General features: G+C 30.3%; 2 protein-coding genes across 3 annotated transcripts in view; both read left to right on the top strand.

The window, feature by feature from the left end:
- Positions 1-17,169, top strand: part of LOC105152109 (otoferlin) — an 89,423-nt gene that overhangs the window by 70,995 nt on the left and 1,259 nt on the right. The gene's annotated exons all lie outside the window — the stretch shown is intronic.
- Positions 1-17,169, top strand: part of LOC105152105 (small conductance calcium-activated potassium channel) — a 212,826-nt gene that overhangs the window by 37,758 nt on the left and 157,899 nt on the right. The gene's annotated exons all lie outside the window — the stretch shown is intronic.

Here is a 17,169-nt window from a genome sequence, read left to right on the forward strand (position 1 = left end):
GGAATTTTGGGACCCTATTAAATACACTATTAAATGTATACATTTACACACGTAAGTATATAAAATTATAATTTACAATTAAAACTATTCTTCTTTGTGTAATAATTGAATAATTTGCGAAAGTGAAAAATTTTAATTGAAATTAAGTTTATAAAAATTATACGTTATGATTTGTTAATTATTAGGTGTTGGAATTAATTCGTAGCGTTTTACAAGTGATGGGAAGTACTTTCATTAATGTATTTTTTAATGCTCATGTGAAATAAATAACATTCTTTCATTAAAAACGCTACGAATTAATTCCAACACCTAATATTATATATACAAATTTCTCTCAAGTTATTTATTGACAAGGGTGGATAAGCACATAAGTAAATAAGTAAAAACTAGACGAGTCTATTTGCAAAATAATTCTTTTTTTGTGTATTTTTATATATCAATAAACATATTAATATGTTAAACTTTATAAAAGTAACATTGGATTATTGAGTTTTCCGTTTTTCTAACATTTTTTTCACGAAAAGATGGAAACATATTTTTTGATCATGTTAAGTACATATGTATCCAGTGTACTCAGACTGCTACTTTTTTTAAAATTTTTAATATTTGAATATGTTTTATTAACATTCAAAAGTGTTTTTTTTTTTAATGCAATTAATTCTTAATTTTAGACTCAGCAACAAATTAAAATCACAAAGCTTAATATATAGGTATCAGTTACCTTATATTTTATTTTTAGATGTAATTTATGTGTAGCTCCGATACGTGACCGAGCTTTCGTGCAAAATGTAAAAACTGATAGCTGAAAATTGGAAAAAAGGTTTCCTTTGCGCGTACACGATACGGTATGAATAAATAAGATCTAACGTACACCCACGGGGATAAGAGTGGCACGCAATGAAGAGACAGTTAAATACGGGGTAACTCGGGGTATTATTGTGAATTGTCTCGCATGTCAATTTCGATCCCCAAGGACGTCCTGTGGATATACAGGGTCATCGGGACTGGTTACGAGAAAGGTCTTCGGGGAATTTGATTAGATCTCCAGGAAATTTTCTAACCGACATGATCAGTTTTTGTGTTCGTAGTGTTTGCCGTCGCAAAGACGTAAAATTTCTCGTAAAATTGGTTAACTCTCCTCTCTAGTCGATGCATGTCTTTCTTCATCTTGATTACTAGTAGGTACTTTAATTAAACTTCTGATCGCATAGCACCGAGGTAGACATACAGCAGCAAACAATTGAATTATCTGAATTCTTAAAGATTAAAGAACACGGTAGCGTTTTGTGCTAAGTTGTACATTTTTGTAATTACCCAAGTAGAAAAATGTTTGAGAAAAACTGATCACTAGTTAAAAACTGACTAGTTCTTACTACTTTGAATTTACTGGACTAACTAGAATAATTATTCAGTAACCGGTCAGAAATCGTGGTTAAGTAAAATTGGTTAGGAACTATTCAGAAACTAGTCAGGTCAGACGGCTCAGTAAATAATAGCTTATAGTTTCTGGCTATGTTGAACTCGGAAAATTGTGATTGTTATTTTCTCAACTACAAGCCAGAAATTGACCAAGTCAAACATAATAAAATAATACCTGAAATTGTGAAACTCAATAACAATGGATATTTCTGAAAATACATGGAAATAAAAAAAGATTAAAAGTTTTGGAAAGTCAAAGAATAATTATAATAATTAAATTTCCTTCATCATTTACAATATTATTATTTTTGAACATAACATGTAACAAGCGCGTTGTATAACAGATAATAATTTAATTTATTGTTAAGAATACATGTCTGCCTTGCATGGTAACGACCTCCAGAGAGAGAGATCCATAGCGCTTTGTTATGGGCTATTAAATTTTCGATAAATTAATGTGCCGCTACATTTCCGTTGGAAACTCATAGTATGTTTGAGATAAAGTTAGAAGAGAAACAATTTTATATATACATATATATATATATATATGTATATATAAAAGAATAGTAAAATAACAATCATAATAAAGAAATACTCAGCCTTAGAATTGTCTTAATTAAAGATCGTGAATTTAACTATGTAGTAACTGAAGATTAGTAATATTCCGTACACGAAACGCAAGTCTCAAAGCACGCGTTTGAGGCTATGCGCATATACGAAATTTTAGATATACATCGTTATAATTTTTGTGGACATGGAATTTATTGCTCCTCAGTGGCGAGCTTGCGTAAAATTCCGACAGAGCGGCGTTATAAAATTATACACGAGATATATGCGAAGTTTTTGGGCTGGACATAGGACACTTGGCTTTTTTTTTTTGTTATTTATGCAGCAACTCGTCTCCAGCGACCCATAATAAAATGCTATTATGCACGAGGGTTGTATGCAGAGGAAACGTTCAGCCTGGGATGAGTTTAAAAAAAAAAAGAAAAGAAAAAGAAGAGAAAGGAAGAGCGCACGTTACGCAAGATGTTTCTTCTGGATGAATCCCGCGCGACGTCGTCGTCGACGAAAATTCCACCGCGTTTTCAACTCGACCGAGCTTAATACGCTCGGATAGAAGCATTAATCTCGATTTATGCCTGAATCCGACAATATGGTTACCTACGCCGACAGCCGTAACTAGTTCATCCCTTTTGTGTCTTCTCAATCTGTCTCTTATTTCTTAGAATTTAAAGAATTATAATCAACTAGCGTAGGTTAAACTTCATGAGAGACGAACGTATTACTGGATTTAAAAATATATCAAGTCTATAATCTCTGCAGAAAGTCACTGGAATTACAAGTTTATACTTTCGTATAAAAATGAATGTTATACTGTACGTACGAAACAATTTAATAGGATCAATATTTATTTTTGGCGATACAATTTTATAGTTTAAATAAAAATTTTATTATTTTACTTTATTTATTTTTTAAACATGTCTTCTTCTTATTGAACTAATTTTTTTATCTAGGTTCTAACTTTTTATTACTTTGAAATATAATATAAAAAAATCTCTGTATTTTTCTATATTATGTTTCAAAGTATAAGTAATACAAAGTAATATAATAATTTTCATTTTATTAAAAAATTCATGTATAATAATACATGTAATACACCCTTAAGCGTAGTCAGAGAAAGATATAGTGATGACAATTATTAAAGTGATGACTCTATAAATTTATGTATAGAATTAGTACAGGAAAGAGTGGAGGAACTTCGAAAAGTGGGAAACTTAAAAGAAAAGTCAAAGCTAATGATTGTTTATCAATTAATAAATGTCTTTATTCATAAGATATTCCAGTTACTTTAAACTGCAAATAATTAGTATTTATATATTATCAATGTAAACTATATATAGTTTCGAAAAATGATTCTTAAGCAAAGCCAAATCAATTTCGTTTTTTGTTTAAAATTAATTGTGGTTTACATTAATAATATATAAATATTAATTATTGTAGTTTAAAGTCAATATCCTTTGAAAGACTTCTATTGATAATTATTATCTTTATTTAATTTTTCTCTTAAATTACAATTCTCTCCTCTATTTTCCTTTACATCAAAATGCGTCGAAAATACGTAATAGTATCAACTTTAAACAATTTAAACGGGGTATGTGTTTTATGGTTATTGTTTAACTTTTCCCTTAAGTATTCGTAATTGCCCCATTTTCTCTCCTACATCAAAATCATTGAAAACATGTAATGGTTAAATTTAAACGGCATATGCGTTATCTATAATTACGTGTTGTGGACATTGTGGTAAGCATATTTATATCGGCTATTCTTGAGTGCGAGAAATGAGAGGCTATTACTAACTTTAATATACTACAATAGTATCGTTCGCGTTTCTTTATGTTCGCAATTCCCTAATTTTGACCTACTCTCACCTACAGTTGAATAAATTAATGTACATAGTTGAATATACTGTTTTATAGTTGCATTAATACAGCTGCATAATTCTACATATAAAACTTGTTTAATTATTGCTTAGTTATTGCTGTATTTTTTTCTAAATGTAAGCTTCGCAATAACGGTTTCAATCCTTATCTCGAACTTCGTGCAAATACGGGGAGTCAACCTGAACTCATGGTAGGACAATGTATTTCGGTCGTATCGATCGAAAGGAACTGGTTTTCTGATTTTTGTCATTTCCAATACAAGATATACCCGTGTGCTTCCACGAGGAATCGGGTCGATGATCGATCGGTCGTCCGGTAATGAGGTAACTTTTTAAGCAACTGGGAGGATCTAGCCGACCAACTCTGCTGTCTGATATAAATGATTCAGACTCATTCCCTAGACGCACTAATTATAGATGCTCGTATACAGCAAGGGTTGTTAAAGCTCATAAATTATGAAGATGAAAGAAAATGAACGGTTCACGTTTGAAATGGCCAAGTATCGATGTTCTTTACGCAAACAATGAAAAATCGATTTAGATTGTTTTTTAGGCTAGATTAATAAAAATTGATAATGTCTCAAACGATAAAAACGAATTATATAATTAATGCTTGTTATTATATTCGAAAAGTACTATCGAATAACAAAACCTTTCTATTTAGTTAGTTATCCCCTAACTTTAACAAATTTTTTAATAAAATGTATATATTGTGCTTTTTTTATAGCGAAAACAAGTTATGAATTTAAACAATGGCGACGAGATAAATCCCTAACGTTTTGCAGGGTATCCATCACAAGAACAAAGCCTTTTTGTCAAAAGTTTTACTGTTAGCACATTTTTTGTAGATACGCAGGACCATTTCAGTCTCGGTTTTCTGCGGCTTAATTGCTCACGGAAAACTAAATGAACATGCGCTGCAAACGCGTTCAGACACCATATTGATTTATCCTCGTTTATTAATCGGACTCATTTCGGAGCAGGGATTCCAGTTAGCATTCAATGCTTATTTTACCATCGTTCGAGCGCGTTCGATATGTGGCATATCAACGTGAATATCTGCAGCATCGATATTTTATATTTGATATTGACTAATTTCGAGTATCGATTTCTGCAAAACAAACGCGTTCGTATAAAGCGTCAAACATTCTAGAGATTTAAATAAAAACATTATCAATGTGTACGCATTTGCGGTGCGCGCGCGATTCGTATCGCTATCAAGTATTATAATTTTGCAATTCCGAAGCTGTCATTAGATGTCTCTTTAGAACAAATATTTAATAAGAAAATGTTAGCGTAAAAGTAATAAGCACACTCTTTTTTTTTACATTAGCAAAAATCATAAAAAATTTTATTTGACTCGACGCTTGGGTCATATGAATGTTTCACAGTCGAACAGGGGAACTTCGCATGAGAGAAAACGTGTTACTGAAACAAGGCCAAACTTATAGCAAAATTTTTAGATCCTTAGGTACTACGTATTTTTGCCCTAGGAATTGAAAGTTTAATGCTTTGGGCGAATTAGATCCTGAAATTGTAAATAAATTACATTAGAGGATTAGACTTATCATTCTTTATTTAATCTCAGGGTACGGAGCTTCTTTGATCATTAATATTTAAAATATCATCAATATTTAAGAGAAGATTTAGACTATTTTAATACTAAATTAGCAGACAATTCTTTGAAAATTTAGAAATATGAAGATCCATTTTAAAATCTACACAGTTAAAAAAGTTAAATTTAAAAAATCGAAGAAAAAAGGAGGCTACAAGCAAAAAATTATTATATAAAATAAAATAAATTGTCGAAATATAGACGTTGAACAAAAATAAAAGAAACAATCATTGAGTAAAAATTTAATCTAACATGCTAGCAGTAAACAAACATTTCGAACATTAATTGATTACACTTGATTATTTTCAATGTTAAACATACATGTTTATCACAGTCGGTAAAAACAAAAAAATATAATAAATTTTTCATTTCGCTATCTAAAACAGATGTTGGTTACATGAAAAATGAATATCATAATGTTCACAATTATAAAATATATTGGAAAAAGAAACATACGCATAATAATAGCTACTTGCAGTCAATCATTGAAATGCTTATATTGTCAATAGTAATAAAATGATAAGCTTAAATTTGTCCTTAGATTTGAAGTAAAAACAGAGAACGCATGAAATGAATGTGTTAAATTTAATACATTTGGAAAACTAATTAAGTGATACATCGCTAGACTTTGTACGATTCTCTACATTTTTCATGTCCAGTGAAGATGATTAAAACCAAAAAGATAATAATTATGATGATAATATGTTAATTAAATTGCACTTACATCAGGCTTATTATCTCTTTTTTCAGGCTTATTATCTTTTAAATTAATTTAACAGAAAATATTTAAATACATAGTCACATTATGTTAATTGAACGCTTGGATATTAAAAATTCAATATAAAAATTTTAATAAGAATCAATTTTAGCACAAGTACAAAATATTTTTTATTGTATTATAAATGTTAGAATTATTTCTTTTGGATTTATAATTTTCTTGAATTTTTTCAATCTTTAAGTCTTGAATTTTTCCCTTTCTCTCTTTTAATCTCGTTGAAACTTTTAATTTCTAAATATGCTCGGCTTCTTAGCATCGTCGGATGTTCGTTGTCTAACTTACGATATAATGCCAGGTAAATTATATTATGATTGCATGTTACATCATGTGCAACAACTTCTTAACTTCATATTTCCCGGGTGACTGGTTTAAATAGTTTAAGGAAGCTCATAAAATTACGAATCGCGATATCGATTCGACCATAAATAAAGCAGTAGCGATAGCGATTGAATTTCAGCAGTCCGCAGATCATTAAATATTTCGTGTCGGTCGCTGGCATTAATAATCAAAGAAAACAAAAATAAAAGCGACATGTTAATTAACAGCCAGCTTTCAATACGTTTCGATAAAATTTGACATTCAATGACAAATCTAATTATATGTCTAATAATTTAATTTATTATTGAAGAAGTGCCTAATATTTGTAATAACTGGCATGTCCGACTTTCAATTTATTATGAAATATTTGTCGAAATTTTATGTAAAAGCCGCAATATTAATATGAATAAGAAGTGTAAGTAATTAATATTACGAAGATTAAATGGTATTCAAATAATATTGAATAATATTGAAAGATTCTTAATCAATAACTTAAAAAAAAATTACCGCACTTCTTTGTCAATTGTTTTTTAATTATATTTTAAATAATGGAAACATTAATTTTGTGTGTGTTGTCTACGAAGAATTGTGAAATAGAAAAACCGCAATAAGACGAACTGATCGCAAAATAAAAATGCAATAATTTCGGATATAGGAAGAGAGTTGAATGACAATGTAGTACGTCGTCCGTATCATATTGTGAATCGGCTTTTACATCTGCTCGACTTATGTTATGGCTCATTGAACATCGACTGTAGTTTTCTTTTTACTCTTATTCTGCCTGTCCTCCGGATGACGGGGAATGAAGATCGATATATCGAATTTCTCCGGGGACACCAGCGCACAGTCTTTAATTCTCGTTGATCAGTGAGGCTCGTTCGACTCTCCCTTTTCTTTTTTATCCTTCTTCGAATTCTATCGCTACGATGTCTTGCGCAGGGATTTTCGGCTAAAGGTTTTAAAATCATTATGAATGGCACACGTAAAAATCTATTTCGTTTCATCCGGTCCTCTATACAGTCCAATCAAATTTTGAATTCTTTGAAATAATTCGAAATAATTTTATGTTTTAATCTCCGACATAAATAAAAAATTCAAAGTAAAACAAATTTACTTAAGAAAATTAAAACTTGTTAGGAAAGAAACAAATTACGTGACGAAAAAATTTGACATTTTATATCTGAACTTACACTTGGAATATTTTATACGATAACTTGGAATATAAACAAGAAAGCAAATTTTTCGATCAAGAATTTATAGGTCACGTTATGAGTAATATTCAGAATGACGTTTTCGATCCCTCTGTCGAGAGGGAATCAAATAAGTTTTAGCAAAAATAAGTGAAGACACAAAAAAAGACGTTATTACGAATGAAGTGTTCGGGAATCCATCCTCGAAAGAACGCGGCTTCGCGTGCATTTCCGAAATAAATCATTGGTCGCTTTCTTTCTCATTCGCGTCCTTTTTTCACCGGGCTTGCAAGTGGAAATTGACAAATGGTGTTCTACTTTTTGCCTAATTCCGAAGAAGTTCTATGTAGATACTTAATTTTTCCACGGAATAACAACCATTGTATCTATCGATATTACAATATTTTTTTTCAAATTATAATTATAATTTATTTGATTAAACTCATTTTTCAGAGTTAAGCTTAAAGCTGACAAAGTAATACAAATCTTTCTTAAACTCGTCGTATATCTTGCAATTTCGATCCCTTTTTATTCGAGAAACTTTTACACATACAACTTTAAACATTTTTGGATCTCTGCTTCTTCGTGTATTCGATATATCTTCGAAACTTTTTGTAATAGAAATTACCGATTGCTCAAACTTGATATTTAATATCTAATTAATCTAATATGATCGCATGTTAATTTACATTCGACAAATTATTATTATATCGAATTTGACATTCTAGAATGTATTGGAGGACAATCCAATAAAGGAAGTGAAACAGGGTAACGCAAAAGCAATATAGATCGGTGTCTTCAAAGGTCTGCGTGTAACGAAGAAAGTTAATTCAGTGTACCTGCGGGATTCATTACGCGATGCAGAGAGTTGAAAAAAAGCTTTTATAGATCGGAAGTATCCCGCATAAAGCTTTGAGTAGATGCGTTTGTGCGCAACATTCCAATAGAATACACTTGCAATTACCTATTCTTAATTGCAAGCTAGAGACTAGTTTCTATCTTTTACTCGGCAGGCCTTCTTCGTCATCGATCCGCGAAGCCTCGATTGGATTTAGCTCTGACGATTGAGTCGGCTACTTCGTTACATTAATTCTATAGTATTCAATCCGGCTTCGCGAAAGAACTTTCTGTTCCCTCTTATGCGTTGATTTTCCTCTTATAGCATTTCCACCGTCACTCGGAAAATTACAGAGGCTTTCCTTTCTCTACACTTTTTTTCCCTCGCTAGAAATAATTCGAAAGGAAGTGGAGTGAATTTGATTTAATCAATGTCTAAATGAGATATGAAATCACTCAGTACAATCGTGATACTACAATTATTTTATCATATCATAAAATCAACGATATTATTACAATTTATTAAAGAACTGGAAACAATTTGTTAAAAAATCATAATATTTATTTTAGATGGATCCCAATAAGCAGAATGTCTAAAATTAACGCATGAGATAACTTTAAGATATCTTTAAAATTTCTTTAAGATAGTGCATAAAAAAATTATAAATGATATTAATCTTAAAACTGTCTTATGTGTTGATTAGAATTCTGCTAATTGGGGTCAATGGCAGAAAAACAAGCATTAAAAACATTTTAATAAAATAAAATATGTAATTTATTACATGTTTGTTACAATAAATCACATTTTATTTTATTGAAACATTCTTAAAAATTGATCGAAACATTGTCGCATTTTTGAAACATAGAAAGTAATAATAAATGTCTGTCATTACGGCATAATAAAAAGAGATAATAAATTAAGTCAATGGTTAAAAGAGCTATTGAGAAACTATTTATCTCAAATATATTCTCAATAGTTCCTTTTGACTATTGACTCAATTTATTATATTTTTATTGTGGCTTAACAGGTGTTTAAATGTTATCATGTTCTATTTAACACGCGACAATGTTTCTAACTTTTAATATAATTTTTTTGTTTTAATCTAATTTTCTGTTTGTTTGTAATTTATTTAATTTCTCTTCAATTCTATCACGTTTAATTTCCATTTACCTATTTATTTTTATTTTGTTATTAAAATTTCTTTATGATTATTTTAATATTTATGCCGATAAAGGCGTAAAATTAGTACAATTGAAACTTTCTATAAACTAATTATTTATTCAATTATTTGAAAACAAGTTATATAATATATTTAATTTTATTCAAACATCCTTATTCATTATTCGTTTTGACCTATGACTTTTCCTGATTGCTTTGTATACACGAGGTTGATTTATCTATTATTACAACAATTAATAAATTAATATCAGGGCAAAAAATAATTAAAAATCGACTGTTTTGTCGTAACAAAACTGTCAAATTGTAACAAAGTTTATAATGTATTAGGTGTTGGAATTAATTCGTAGCGTTTTTTAATGAAAGAATGTTATTTATTTCACATGAGCATTAAAAAATACATTAATGAAAGTACTTCCCATCACTTGTAAAACGCTACGAATTAATTCCAACACCTAATATTATGCCACGTTTATCTCATTTATTATGTTGTTCCCTTACTTTAAAAGTAAAGTAACTAAAAAAATAAAGTTTTTCAGAAAAAAGAAAAACCATTTTTCAATTTAACAGAAAATTACTAATTAATCAAATAATATTGACAAAAAAAAATATTTTTTCAGAAACATAATCGAATGTCATTTATGTCATTTTTGTTTCACACAACTCTTAAAAGAACTATCCTTTTTATGAATTTTGATATTTTAACAAAATTATAACAAATCCAGAATAATTGATTAAAAGTAACATAATTCGAAATATCATCAATAGTTGTATTTACTTTAATCAATTAAAATGACTGAATTTTTGAAATAAATAAAATAATTTCTTCTTCAAACTTCGATCATTAAAATTATCTTAATTCTGAATGTTCTTTGTAGAAGACTCCTTTTTATTTATAAACACAATTCAAATGTGTCACTTCTGTATAGAAGGTGCTATAATCTCTTTAAAAACCTTAAAAACGATACGAGTACTATTTGATGAGTAGACTGCGAATTACTTTTGATGATTGATAGAGTAAATCTTTGTCTAACTCATTTATAATATGACAACTAAAAAATCACATTTTTTTAGTTGCGTCACTTTTAATGTAAGAAAACATTTTGAATGAATTATCTTCAGATTAGTCTATTTTCTCATCACCTATTTTCTCATATGCTTTTGATACATTAAATTTTCATTGAAGAGAAACGAGCGCGTACATTTAGAGAAACTCTGTCCCAAGAGAGGAGGAGGAGGTGAAACCTTCCGAAGTACCCAGAATATGCGGAACCGGCTGAAAGGAGAGCTATAAATTTTCTGCCTCCTCCAGCGACTTTTCGCTTTCTATTTTCGCGGAAACGTTTTCGCGCGTACGTTTGGTGAGCTTGAAGAACGGAGCATTGGTCACAACACAATGCGTGACCAGCACGAATACGTTTGCAGAATGCTATAGCAAAAAGGAAGAGCAATCGTGCCCCGAGGTTGCGGTGGACATTTATCGTGAATTAAAGGGATCAAAGGGAATGGACGTCTTCTGAACAAATGGTCGAACATCGAATCCCTTACCCGAGGATTTCCCTCTCCGTATCCACGCATCCTTGCACTCTTTGGTTGATTTACTCTTTGGTCTTTGGCCCGAAAATACGAATGATCATGTGTGCGTGCGTATACATGTGGGTACATAAATCGCACAGATGGAGACGGATATTCCGGTACTAGAAAACATTAGGATAATAAAAATGTCTGATAAATTACCAATGTTCATTCACTCTATGTTTCGAGAATTCCTGAGATTCCGTCGAATCAATTTTTTATTCTCATCTCTCTCTCTCTCTCTCTCTCTCTCTCTCTCTCTCTCTCTCTCTCTCTCTCTTAATCCATCATTTACTTTTGAAAAATAACAAATAGCAAGTAATTAGATCAAACAGAATAATCTGAGATTCATATCAATATTCTCTCTCTATTGGAATTATTATAAATCTTCACACAACAATTATGATAGAGCAATGAGAACTGCTTTGAAACGTTATATGTCCATCTGTGCTCAATAATTAAGTATTTATAAATATTATTTGTATTATATATTTCGTAAATAAGTAAAAATTTTTGGTATTTATAAAGAAACAAAGTGGCTTAATGACTCTCATTCATGGAGCAACCCTGAAAGGTAAGTTAAGCCATGAAGATAATCGGATTATGTATTATTTTAAAAAATGATAAGATTATGTGCTATATTAATCTTTATTAAAATTTTCATGGTATGCATAATAATTTGTAATATTCTTTCATTAAATGACAATTGTACGGATGTAATATATATTACATATATATGTATATTTGTACATATACGAAAAAAAAAAAATCAATCCGACATTTACTACTCGCCTCCCCTCTTCTCACAATGTTAGTACTCCGCATGCCATAAAATTACAAATTTCTGCCCATGATAAGAAGAACTATAAAATTTACGAACAAAGTTTCAATGACATATTTCATTAAACGGTCTTAAATGTTGTATTTACTTTTAAACTTTTTAGAACTTCTATCTGCGAGTAGAATCATATTTTTAAACGACTTTGTGTTTTTATATTTGTTAAAAATTTTCTTAGGCAAAAGAAGTAAATGACAAATTGGGAAAAAGTTACTCTATTCGGGACGCGGAAGTTTTGTTGGCGGAACGAATGGAGAGAAACAAGCAGAGAACAGAAATGCATCTCGCAATACGTCGTCTGGCTGTATCCATCCGCTCCCGCGCGGGCGGAAAATGGCGTTCCGGCGCGATGCGTTTAGCGATCCGATGATGGAAGCGTCGTAACAGCGTATGAAAGCGCTGCCGCCGTTGAAAGATCATCTATTTTTATACGCCAGTCCAGGATCCGGATGATAAAGCACTCTTGGAACTTTGCACCCCTCCTCCTATTTATAAACCCGGCGTTTGGCGAAGGATGAACGTTGTTCTGTCCGCGGTAAATCTCATTACGGAAGTCAGATTCCGGATTTTGTGTCGATTTGTTTTACAGCATTACTCGCGAAATCACAACTTGTGATTCAAAAATTAGAAGAAATGTCGATTTAGTTAGGCACGAGCAAGACAAGTGTGACTACTCTACTTCTTTAGAAAATTAGTTAAATTATGCAAATGCATATTAAACAAGAATATCCAGACTCATATTCTATTAATTAACATCTATTATAATAATATAAAATCTAATATAAATTCCAATTGAAAATTATTACAAAAGTTTCTATTGTTTCTACGACAGATTGTATTATATATTTTATAAGCAAATTGTGGAAGTATATTTTTTTTAAGTAAAATTAATATTTATGATATATTAAATTGACATACATTTTATTTAAAAATGTTCAATAAAGAATGTTCAATATTATTTAAAAATAAATATTTAAATAATATAATTTTATTATATTAAATTAACATTTACATACATTAAATATTTAACACAAAATTTTAACAAGAATTTGAGTGAAATAGTTTTAATAGAAATACAAAAAATATTTTTTACTGTATACATTTATTAGTCATTTGCGCATATCAGGTAGAGCAAGATTAATTGAACCAAGGAGCAAGTTAAGAAATGTAAATATCTAAGCAATTAAAATATTAATATATGAATAAGTCTATGTTTGCATAAGATAGAACAAATAATAGAGATTATTGCGCTGAATAGAATAATCCGTGACCGTGGTTGTTAAAAGCTGAACACGTGCATTTTTTTGTTTTCATGTTTCAAAAATAAATTTATTAAGTGAGTATTCTTTTGGTGATAATTAAAACGATTAATATAAACCAGATGTGCTGTTTTTATATAAATTATTAGTGTATTTTTTATCTTTAATGTTCAAATTATTATTTTATTTACGGATTTTTAGTTATAAAAAACATTTTAGTCGACACCGATATGGGATTTATTGTTGGGTCAAGTCCTACAATGTCAACTCAGATGCTTAAATGAAATCTCTCTCTCTCTGTCCTTATTATTTTTTATTTTATGTTAACGATTAAAGACATATTATAAGGATTATAAAGAGTGAAATTTTTAATTTTTTTTAAATTTTGTCAATTAAAACATTTAAAGAGTGAGTATACAAATTAGTATACATAAGATAAAAATTTTAATAAAGATTTGATTAATGCACATAATCTTTCATTTTTTTAATAATACATAATCTTGTTACACGGTGATCTTCATGGCTCAACCCTCACCTTTCAGAGTTGCTCAACATGCCTGAGCATCTCACTATGTAAAATCTATTCCTCTTTTCCTTTTCGCGTAATCAATAAAATTTTTTCTAATTTACGAAATATATTAAGAATTTGTAATTACTTAGTTATTAAGTAATAGACATGCAACGCATTTTAAAGTAATTCTCACTATTCTATCATACTTGTGTAAAGATTTATAATAATTTCAATAAAAGGTATCACAACTAGATTCGCTTTGGTTATCATAGAATTTATGACAAAACGTTATTTCTATGTATATTTCTTCTTGTCGCCCACCAAAGAAAAACGTTGTTGGAAGATTCGCCATTATATGAATGGCGTAAGATGACCTGGTTCGGCACGACGAACCAGCAAAATCCTCAGTATATTAATTAGTCAGGCAAGCCTGACGTATATACTGTGTGTACACTGTGTTACTACTGCCACGCGATCGATCGTACCATATGGAGTACGCGTTTGCGATAACGTACGCTTTCTCGATGCATTATGTTCTCCGATAGGCGCACGCAATTAGTTTATCATAGTAGATCCATGGCCTCCCAAACCTTTGAATTGGCTTAATCAAACGTTCAGATAGATTAAAGCTTGCTTCGAGCGACTGATGCATTTCAGGTAAACGATCCTAGATGTTGAAAGGAGCACACGTGCATCTGGCTCTTGACTCCTTTAATTAATATCTACTTGAGATGGTTGAAGGACTTGTAGATCAAGAGAAGATCTAAGAGGAGCCTACACTAAGAGAAAAAAAAAATTATTGAAGTTACTATAATATTTAACTATAATTTAACTATAATTTATAATCATTTTTGGTGCCAATTATATATTTGTTGGTAGAACTATAAATATAATTGTATCATTACTGTTATATTATGGCAGTAATAATTGAATAGCACTGAAAAAAAAGATATTATAGTTTTTTATATACAACTAGCTTTACAAAATAATAGGAACTAATTCGAAAGCAGTACTGAATACTATATTTTTATAGTATTATATTATATTTTTATAGTATTATATTTTTAGTATATTACTACTTTAATCTTATTACTTTACTAGAAAACTAATTACAGATATTTAAATTTTAGAATTGTCAATATATAGTTACCAGAACTATTTTTTTCCTCTCAGTGTATAATCATGGAATCCTTGACTGTAGTTATTTTATCATAAATAATAGTTATACAACATAAAAGCACTTTTCTTTCAGTGCAGAATACTGTTTAAGAAAAGATGTCATGACTTAAGGGCATCTTGAAGATTCAGGAACATGAGAGCACTACATCGCGAAGCTCTGAAGATACGTAGATAAAATTTCAAAAGAGCGTAGATCCGAAGTTACTTGAGGATTTCAAATTCCGAACGTTTATTCCTCGGTTGAACGTTTCTTTTATTTCCTGCATCCGCAAGGTGAACGTGAAGCTGCGAATTGAATCCGAATCGGTCGCGTTTAAAACTTTAAACGAATTGTCGGACGGAGCGACATGTCGCTTATCGTTAAGCGGTGTCAGTTCCTGCGTCAGTCGGCGTCCATAGTTATTTAAAGGCATCGCGTCTGAGTGCTCCCGAAATAGTGTGACGTGGCTGACGTGGTTTGCGAGGCATCGGTACGTGCAGTAGCCCCGCGTAAAGAGAGCGCAATATTCAATTTTACATCCATTGCGAGACGAAAATGTTGAAATAATAATTCTCCGGTTTGAATCCGATTTCTAAATTAATTGATTAGCAGATACAGTAAATTAAATAGCTTTTGGCATTTGGACGAATCTTAAACGTCAAGATGATTGGCATCTTGATTGACTAACTTTACGTGCCTTTCATCTAAGAACTGCTAACTTTAAAATATTTTCTGGTTTTAGAAACTTGTGGCATATATCGATTAATGTTAATTGAAACTCGTCAGTCTCATCGTTTTCTGTTCGCTCTGCTCATTTGCAAGATCAAGTTTTAAAAATAGCTTATATTGGTTGATATATGATTAAATGACGACGCGATATTCAATTTCCCCCGACATGTTCAGTCGCGATTTTAGATTTTGTTCACGAACTAATGATAACGACACTTGCTGAGAGCGGCTGACACTTCGCAGTCTCCTTCGTATGCCATTTGGCTTTTATTAGAGTCAGATTCCCGACTAAATGAATCGAGCCAGACATTAATTCGCTCGATTATTTCGCCATATTTCTACCCTGCATTTAAATGAATTAGTCGACAAGTCGAAGATTAGTCTGTTATCTGGAAAAGAGTCTGGAAAAGAGATAGAATGAGCAAAAAACGTCGTTCTTTTCCGCTTGACGTGGCAAACATTTATTTGTTTCGCGTGATTTCATTCTGAATTTAACCATCACGTTTACATAATGTAAGTGCTTTGCCTGATAATGTGATGCGTAAATAGTGTGGATCTCTTGATGGATCGTGTAAAAGTTATTGGAGATTACAAAACTTTTTCCTCGCTTTTAACATGCAACTTATTTTAAAGTAAACTACAGTCAATATGACTTATCTAAGCTTTGCGATTTTTTTCAAATTTTTTGCTGCGTTCGTAATTAATAACTAGTAGTCAAATTCAAAGCAAGAAACATTAAAAATATTAATTAAAAGTATATCTTGAAATATTTATGTTGCAGTGAAGATTTAAAAACATAACATTTAGGTTATATTGAATACTCGTGTACTCAATATAGCTTAAGTGTATATTTTCCTTTTTATCGTATAAAAATATTAGAGAAATGGAAAATAAAGCAATTTAATGTTACTTTTACAAAATTATAAATTTATTAACATATTGACATCCTTATTGACATGTAATAATACATAAAGACTTATTTTCTAATAAACAACTGACTTATTTATTTCAGTTAAGAGAAGTGAATTATTTTTTATTTGAAGCGAATTTTAATGCTTAAATTTAAGAGTGATTTCATGTGCATATCCAATTCTGCAAACCGCGCACCGAAATCTTTTTCTTGAAACGCGATCATGGACAGAACTAGAATAATAATAATATCATATTATTGTGATATTATAATATTACAATATTAGATCAGCGTCAAATTATTAATATTCTTCTAAGATGCTTATTAGCAAAATTATAAACTGCTCACTTTACAAACAGTTTAATAATTTTGTTTATAAACATCTTAGAAGAATATTAATAATTTGATGCT

This window comes from Acromyrmex echinatior, chromosome 17 (genome assembly GCF_024713525.1).
Source record: "Acromyrmex echinatior isolate Ae372 chromosome 17, ASM2471352v2, whole genome shotgun sequence".
Lineage (NCBI taxonomy): Eukaryota > Metazoa > Arthropoda > Insecta > Hymenoptera > Formicidae > Acromyrmex > Acromyrmex echinatior.